The sequence below is a fragment of the Necator americanus genome, chromosome III (assembly GCF_031761385.1).
Source record: "Necator americanus strain Aroian chromosome III, whole genome shotgun sequence".
Classification (NCBI taxonomy): Eukaryota; Metazoa; Nematoda; class Chromadorea; order Rhabditida; family Ancylostomatidae; genus Necator; species Necator americanus.
The window spans coordinates 10495023-10504069 of NC_087373.1; positions in this window are offsets into that span (position 1 = coordinate 10495023).

Here is a 9047-nt window from a genome sequence, read left to right on the forward strand (position 1 = left end):
ATACTTAGGAATGGAGAAATATGTTGGATGACGTCGAGGAAAGCAATCACGTCTGACGTCTGAGAGAGGAGGAGGACATCCGCAGTCAAATGCTAATCACTTTAGGAACTAACGACTCAGAGCTACTCGTTATTGTATTACGCGGAGGGAAATCATGTCGGATCAGCTGCAAAAACGAATCCACCGACGACGGAAGACTAACGCGATAGCTAAAAGAGAGGAGACGGAGCGGATCACCTCACGAGAGATAGGGATTTTTATACCATTCAAGGATTAAGGAAGGGAGGAGAAAAGGACCTACATATCTATGAAAAACAGTGCAAAACACTCCAGCACATCAAAACAAAAATCAGGAATCAGGAAGTGGAAGCGACGAATCGTCGAACAAGGATGTTTCTGCCCATCCGCGGAAAGAAAAGCGCACTAAATATCAACGGAAAACAAATATATGGCTCTGAGTTAAACATAAACACTACGAAAACAACTGGTCGTGGATAACGTTGAGCGTCAGAGATCTCCGCACATCCTCTTAATATGAATCAGAGATCAAATGCTTCGCTGTGTTCTTCAAGATACTTGTAGGGGGATAGAAATCGCGCTGCAATCGTGGACAGAAATCCAGAGACATCCAGAAAAACCCTCAGAAGCTACGTGCAAAACACCATACGACCTCGTGTACAATTTATCAATGCATGTTCTTAAAAAGAAATAGCTTTCCTCATGGGATTCAGAGAAAAACACTTCTAAAAGCGCTTTACGGAAATTTTCAGGATGACTTTCCAATCCAAGAGCGGGAATAAAGTTAAGATATACACCCTTGCTTAGTGTTAAGATCAAGGTGAAGCGTGTGATGAGATTTTCCCTCCGGGCGCTGGTAAAGGGAGGAGGTTGGATGGGAAAGGGGATCGCAAGGGAGTGTACGTTGGGCACTAGGGAATGAAGGACGACCTGTTAACCAGGGCAAAACATCACGTAGCATTAAACAATCAAGTACATTGCAAAATATTACATTGAACTATATTAAATAATTAAGGGGCGGTTGTGGTGTAGCGGTTAGACGTTCCGCCACCTGCACGATCGACCGGAGGTTCGAATCCGCCCTAGTGCTCACCAAGCCTTTCATCCCTCCGGGTTCGATAAATTGGCGCCACAGCTGTCTGGGAGGATAAACACCCACATGATTTGACACATCGGCTAGCCATCGCAAGTCATTGTATGGGCCAGTTACACGTTCGTAAACCTCAAACGATTCTGAATTGAAGAGAACGTGGGGGCGCGGGTCCCAAACGGATTTATTAACGCCAGAAACTTTACTTAACTTTTATATTAAATAATTATAAATTTTAGTAAATATTACACTAATTTCCATTGGGTAGGACAGTAACATACAAGCATTAACATTTTTTTTCGACATTGAACAATAATTTGAGAATATGACAATCGGATCACGCAGATTCAACATCCGCTGAGCCAAGGAGATACTTTGGGTGCCTTTTAACAGAGAAAGGTTTGTCTTGCACAATAGCCGCACCTCTGCTCTTTGCGATCTCCTATAAATGGTTTTTAGAATTTAACTGGGAAAATTTCGAAATTTTTCGACGCTTTTTTTTCGATTTTTCCCATTTAAAGTTTGAGAAAACCAGACAGTCCGGAAAGGAGAAATTCTGTATATGGAGCTTTCCGTGGTTCCCCTATTCGAATATGTGTGGGCTATTTTCTAAAGCGCCGCCCTTTTTTTCTGAAATTGGGAAAAGGTGCCGAAACCACAATTTTTAGTTCGCGTGCCAAAAAGTGTATGATCTTGAACGAAGTTTAATACCTCAGAACAACTTAAAGACATCACCCCAAGAATCCGAGGTGGTGCGGATTTCAGGTGGAGTATTCTAATAGTAGTATAGGATAGTAGATTATGTAGAAGGGGGGGGGGGGTGATTCCGTCCATTTCTTCCTAATTGCCGTAAAAAAACGGCCCGAACGATATGGCGCGTGCACAAAGCTGGAGCGCTCCAATCGAACTCGTTGCAGAAAATAGCGCGCCGGAACGCTCGAAGCCGTATCTTCCGGGCCGTTTTTTACTGCAATTAGGGAGAAATGAACGCAATCACTATTCTCTCAGCAATCTACGACCCCCTATACGAATACTTCACCGGAAATCCGTACCACCTCAGATTCGTGATGCCTTTAAAGCAAAGCGAATCTCCTTCCATTATGTTACAGCCGAGGATATTCTCTATCAGATGTTATATCACAATTTCGAAGGCTTCGGTATTGTTCCACATTTTTGATGGGAAGGATGGGAAAATGCTACTTTTCCTATCTTTGTGTAATCTAAGGTGGTTTCAAGTTTCTAACTCTTCTGCAAAAATTTGACTCAACAGCGCGTCGAACCTGCTTTCTCCGATTTCACATTGTCGAAACAAAGTGTTGATTTTTTAACTTTTTTTTTTCGTCATTCCTCTGTATTTCGACCTATGCACGTGGTTCTTCGCCTTCTTATTCTTGTCCTATTATGTGTTCTAATCAGTATGTAAAGATATTTAATAGATTTTAGAATGAAAATAAAATAGAATAAAAATGAAGATATTTCAATATCAATATCTCAACGACACTTTAGCAAATTTGCTTCTTCTACTACCCAGTGTTTTTTCGCTTCTGTAAGCTGTGAGCTACCGATTTTCTCATTTGCCGATTGTTCCTCGAATAATTTTCGGTTTTTCTTTTTCAAAACACATGAAATTTCCAATATATTGAACTGGTAGCAGTGTTGAAGTGGTAGGGCGAGGTGGGGGGGATCGTATTCGATGGGATTGTTTCCCATCACAACGTTTGATACTGGCTAAGATTCATTTCCAGATCGGCGAGATAATGAAGCTTGCCCCGGGAATTTCAAGTTTCGCAGCAGGACCTGAATACGACGTCCATAAGAGTTTCTTGTGCATAACACGATCACTTTTCTTGGCGAAAGCGACGGGATGGACGCGGTTCTGAGCTGATCGGAACGAACGGATGGTGATAAGAGGTGCTCTTTTCCCGTTTCCCTACCCTCAAGGAGCAAAATAAGTGATAAATTCACCTCATCTTACAAGTAATATAGATCTATAAATTCGCTAATAGATTTCGTCTAATAATGACTGTAGTTTTTTTTACGATTCCCTTTGTGAATATTAGAAGAAATTTTACGATTAGAAATGAATTAGACTTTTTACATTGAATTATAAAAGCTTTTTTTAAAGAAACATTTTTAAAATATTAGAAGCTTCATAAGAATGAAGGAACCCAGTAGTATCAAGAAGGAAAATTCGGGAACAAATTATGAAAAATTGAAATTTTCACGGATAATTTTCCTTTTCAAAAGATAGAAATGCGGATGTGAGTAAGTCGGTAAGAGGTTCGGCTGTGACCTGTGGTTCGAAGTCGCCTCAGAGCAAACCAAACCTTTCACCCTTTTCGCGGCGATAAATTGGTCAACCAAACTTGTCTGGGAGGATAAAAAAAACTGATTTGACAGATCGTCTAGCCCCACAAGGCACTATATAGGTTAGAAGCGCGTTCATAGACCTCAAACGATTCTGGATTGAAGTCGAACGAATGGGGGCAACTTCATGGGATTTTCGATTCGACTTTGTGCACTTTATCCTTCTTCCAAATAAAGGAAGAAAAGGATTAAAAGTAGATATTATCTATAAAAAAATAGCCAAGTGGATCGGCTTAATCGTCACGAGTTATGGCAATTTGTGCCTTTCTCCTATTCGTATAGTTTTTGTTTACATATTTACTCGTTCATTCATTTACTACGGTCATCTAGAGTGCCGAAAATAAGTACAAGAAGGAAAACAGAGCTTATAGAGACAAGAGGATTAAGAAGAGAAGACTAGGGATTAGTCTCGCGTACCGCCGCGCTACGCTGCGTAACTTCTCATAAAGAGAAGATAGGATTTGTGAGCGGGATGCAGTGGAGTCTAAGACCTTTCCAGAACTTCAGAGCACAAAAAGGTTGTTGATGTCGATAGTCAAATTAAAGCAACAGCAAAGATTGCTAACCAACTTTATTAAGGTTAACGTTGTCGCCTTCGTCAGAGCCTGGAAAGTAAGAACATTTGCAATATATCCTCTCAAATGCCTCAGCCACAACAAGTCATCATCCTCCAGGATATTACACCCGGAAACAAAAACCAAAAAAAGCCTAAATCGTTGTGCCTACCTCAGTAGCTGCGTTGCCGTGATGTTAGCGGTTGTTGATGTTTATGGGAGTCACAAGTGCAACATCAGCCGTTCGGCAAACGGGGATGTTGGTTCATTCCGATCAATCGATGAACATAAATGGACAAATTCCAGCATTACCATTAATTAGTTAGGTAATTAATTAATTAATTAATTTATTTATTTATTTATTAAGGTGAATGTCGTGCCAAAAAGGTCATTGTAAGGACATATACAAAACAAATAGAAAAAATACATAAACGATAATTGATAAAGTGTCTTGTAATGTAGTGCAATCGATCCGCTTGGGACCCGCGCCACCACGTTCACTTCAATTCAGAATCGCTTGAGGTTTACGAACGTGTAACTGGCCTATACAATGACTTGTGGTGGCTAGCCGATGTGTCAAGTCAGTGTTTTTATCCTCCCAGACAAGTCTGGTACCAATTTATCGACCCCGGAGGGATGAAAGATTTGGAGGGCACTAGAGCGGACTCGAGCCCCCCGATCGATCGTGCAGGAAGCGGAACCTCTAACCGCTACACTACACCTGCCGCAGGAACAAAATAAATGGGAAATTCATCGCATCTTATAAGTAAGGGTAGGTTGATAGCTTCATGAGCACTTTTTTTTCGTTTTCGGCATCGACAGGCATAAGGAAACAGGTGTGGCTCATCCAGCCCGACTGGTGTGCAGATATGGAATCACTAATATTAAAGGAAAAAGGTTGCTAGAAGAAGAAGTGTGTACGAGAGAAAAACCGCTCCTGCTCGAGGAAATTTTTCAAGCAAAGCTAAAGCAATTTTTGAGCAACTTTAGGATAATAGGGTACTTGTCCAATCGGTGCCAATAAAGCAAAGAGTAAATAGTTTAATTCAAAGTATCAGTGAAAGGAAACAAAATCCAAGTGCGATGGAGATATTTGTAATAAAGAGAAGACCAACCAAACAAAACAAATAAGAAGTAAGAACAAAAATAAATACATAGAATTATAGGCTCTAAAAACTTAACAAATAGCCAAAATTAAGAGTTATGCACAGGTGAACTTCTATATTTATTACTGTATATAACGTTACTATTTCATTGAAATGTTGGAAATTGAGAACAAAAAAAAAAGGTAAATTTTAAATAATTAATTAATTAGTTAGTTAAACTAAATTAAGAAAATATTAATGAAAATAGATACTGTGAGCACTGAGAATTTCTCGTCAACCTACAAGATTGGGCTTCAAATTTTGTGCAAAAACAGTTTCTGGACTCTTTTTTTTCATGGTTCAAATCAACCAACCTTCACTATTTTTCGTTTTAAGCTTTTTTCTTCAAATACATCTCATTCCTAAAAAATTGTAGTTAGTTATAGCAGTCAAAAAAAAATCTTGAAAGAATGTGTATAATTGCAATGAAAGAGGACAATCGGAAATTTTGTCTCATACTGAATGGTTTGATGGAATTCTTGCAGCAAGAAGGAAACAAAAAGCTGAAATTTTTCATTTGTGGCGTATGCTGGAAATATTGCTGGTTGAAGAGAAACATTGAGGCTGTATTGGTTTGCATCAATGGGACACTTAGGAAGCGTTCCTTGTTTATATGGACGTATGATGTCTTATAAGTGCATCGAAATAGCTATTCAAAGACGTTCTGCGGTTGAAATGAATTATTTATTTTTAGCAGCTGATTATTCATGAAAATCTCTCGATTATTCATTGAATATAATAATATAAAGGGGAAAAAACAATACGAAGGATATTGAGAAAGATATGGACATCTAAAACCCTTGAACTATTTTTATTTGAAAAGAAAACTTTCGAAAACTATGTAGAACTATTAGGTTGATGAATAAATTTTTAGCGTTTTTTTTTTGCAAAGAGAATAATTTCTTTGGAAGTACAAAACCATTTTTGAAAAGTTTTATATCATTTGAAAGAGATTATTAAATTACTCAAATTATTAAATAATTAAATTTATTTAGGATTATTAAATTATTAAAAATTACTGATACCTCCAGGCGGAGTTTTTTTTCGATATTTTGGTTTTATTAATTCTAATTTATTTCAGATTATTAAAATGGAATGTAAAGCGGACAAAATGAAGCATTTTCGATAACATTCCTTTATTTTTTTCTACCTTAAATTGGAGTGATACGGGCCCGATGAAACTGAAATTGGTGTTGCTGCGAATGAAACAGGGGGTATGCTTGAAAAGCGCCTGTAATTCGTCCTCGTGCTTTAAAGTCCGGAGAATTTTGACGCAGAAAATGGATTACACCGTGATCGGCGACTTTGTTGAGGGCTGGGAGAAAATTCATTTTCTTCTCCCTTCTCTTTTTTCTTTGGGGAAAAAAAACACGAATTGCTCAAAAAGCATGGTCTCCTCTACTTTTTTTCTCCATTCGTCTCCAGCGACATCCTTTCATCGCTTGATAGTTCTTCTTTACCAATTATTCTATAACTTTTTACATGTTTTTTTCGTGATTTTCAAAGTTTTCCTTTTTTAAAAAAAAGATTTTCATGCATTGCTTTCCATCCGAAACACCTTGTAAGTACATAGCTTCAGCGGCTCACCACTGTCACCTTGATTGTAGAAAAAAAACTGAAGGCGTTAAATATGTTTCGTCCGTTTTGTTAAATTGATATTATATTTTAATGATCAAGAATGATTAATGAAAAAATGAGGACCAGGAAAATTAAAATATTAAAAATGATTATGTTGAAGAGGAAAAAATTCTCTATCGAATGATATATTTATAATATCAAGGAAATTCTTCTCATTTCTCTGTGTATTTTTCGTTACAAAAAAAAGAAACGCTCACGACTTATTCGTCAACCTAATATTTGGTATAGTCGAGTCAAAACGACCTGATGCACTCGATCCACTTGTGGAATGCGCTGCTCAAAGTGGCGATGTGGAACGAGCTGTTAGGACCGAGATGGGACCCTCGCTAGCACCATTCATCATTGCAGTTTGTGAAGTTTAGAGAAGTTAGTGATGGTCCCATATCGGTTCCAACCGCTAGCTCAATCGTGCCGCTTCGAGCGCAGCCGCTTACGCAGACGCACCAAGCAACAGGCAGCATTTTAACAAGGGAATAAATTATCGCTGAGCAATTTTTTTCCCTCCAAAAATTGTTGAGTTTGAGATTTAACCCGCTGGAGAACCTAGTCCCACCAATAGAAGGTTTTTGCAGAATGAAATTCGTGAGGGACCCACAGTTTTTTTTCCAAAAATTGTTTTCCGTAATGTAGTTGTAAGTGTATTGCTGCAATTGTATGATGGCTAGAAATCGCTGTAAGTCAATCCCAATATTTCAACGTTGTCATTAAATGCATTTTTTTTCCAAAATAAAGGTTTTTCAAAGGAAAAAAAAAGAAAAAGTAGGACCATATATTCTGGGAAACTGAAGATCTTTCTTTCATAAAAATAGAAATGGTGTTCGATACCTAGTTCCGTTCTGGAGAATAAGTTTTATTTCTAAGTTGTTGCAATCATGCCATCGTGGTTTGAAGAGCCCATGACGAAGAAAATTTGCAGAGAAGCGAAATGAAAGACGATCTAAAAAAAGTGGAGAGCCCTGCTATTGAGAAGTGTGAAGAACTAACGAAAGTAGCGCAAGGAGAGCGAAATCGAGTGCAATTTGCACCACGAAGTTTGGAATTCGTGCTCCTAACTTAATCCAAGGTCTCAAATTTCAGCAAACTCAGCGATTCTTAAGAAGTACAGAAGAGGGTCAGTGTTATTGACGACTCTCTCGAAAAGTTGATCCTAAAGGGTATTGGGTTTCATCCAAGTGAAAGAAAGGACTTGAAGGATCATGCTAACAGCATCATGTGTTTAACGAAATTCCACAAAGCACTGAGACTGATCCAACGACGTCAAATAGCTGTGCTGGAGCCGGAAAGCAGTGAAATGAGGTACGACGGGTCCCACAGCATTGGATTGGTGTACCTAGCGCAGCAAAACCTAAGATAGGGTGGGACGGGTCCTGTGACGTCGAATTTGGTGCGCTAGCGTCAGAAAACGGCAGCATGGTTTAGATGGGTCCCACGTCGTCGCGGAGCTGTAGCAAGGCGTGAAAACTCCGAGTGAATTTGCCAAGGTGTGAACGAAATGTTGAGCGCATGAAGGAGCTGTAGACACTGCTTATTGCTACACCTGTTGCTATTATTATCTTCACTTATCAGTAGTTCAGTAGTTTTTTTTAAAATGTGAAACAGAAATTCCAGGATGATGAGTCGCAAAATGCGATGTTGCCTTCCTAGAAAAGTTTTGTGAATCTATCAGCAGCTTGCTATTCGAAATTTTAGAGAATTGTATTCTATTTTTAGAGAATTTCCATTTTTAGAGAACGAACAGAAACTTAGTTGTGACGTTGAATTCCTGGAAACTTTGAAAAAAGCATGTTTTGACCGTTCTATGACCTGTAATTAGCTATATGCTATGATGAGTTCAAATAAAGGAGGTGGATGTGTCTCGAGAGAATTGGAAAATGTCTCTTACTTAAAACAAATTATGATTGAAGATGTATGTATCACACAGTGGAAATCGAGGGTACGATTCTTCACCTTGTAAAACGTAGCCCGCAAAGATAATTGAATAAATTTTGAGAAAAATAGCGGCTGTAGCGCAGTCGGTAGGAGGTTCCATTGCTACTGCATGGCCGGTCAATGGTTCGAAACCGCCCTGTATCCAACCGAAGTCCTTCGATTTCCTTCCAGGATCGATTAGTCAGTCGGTTGGTGACAGAAATGTCTGAGAGGATGAAAACATTGAGTTGATTCATTGGCTAGCCACGGCTAGTCACCCCCGTTCATAAATCTCAAACGATCCTGAATTGAGGTGAAAGCGGTGGC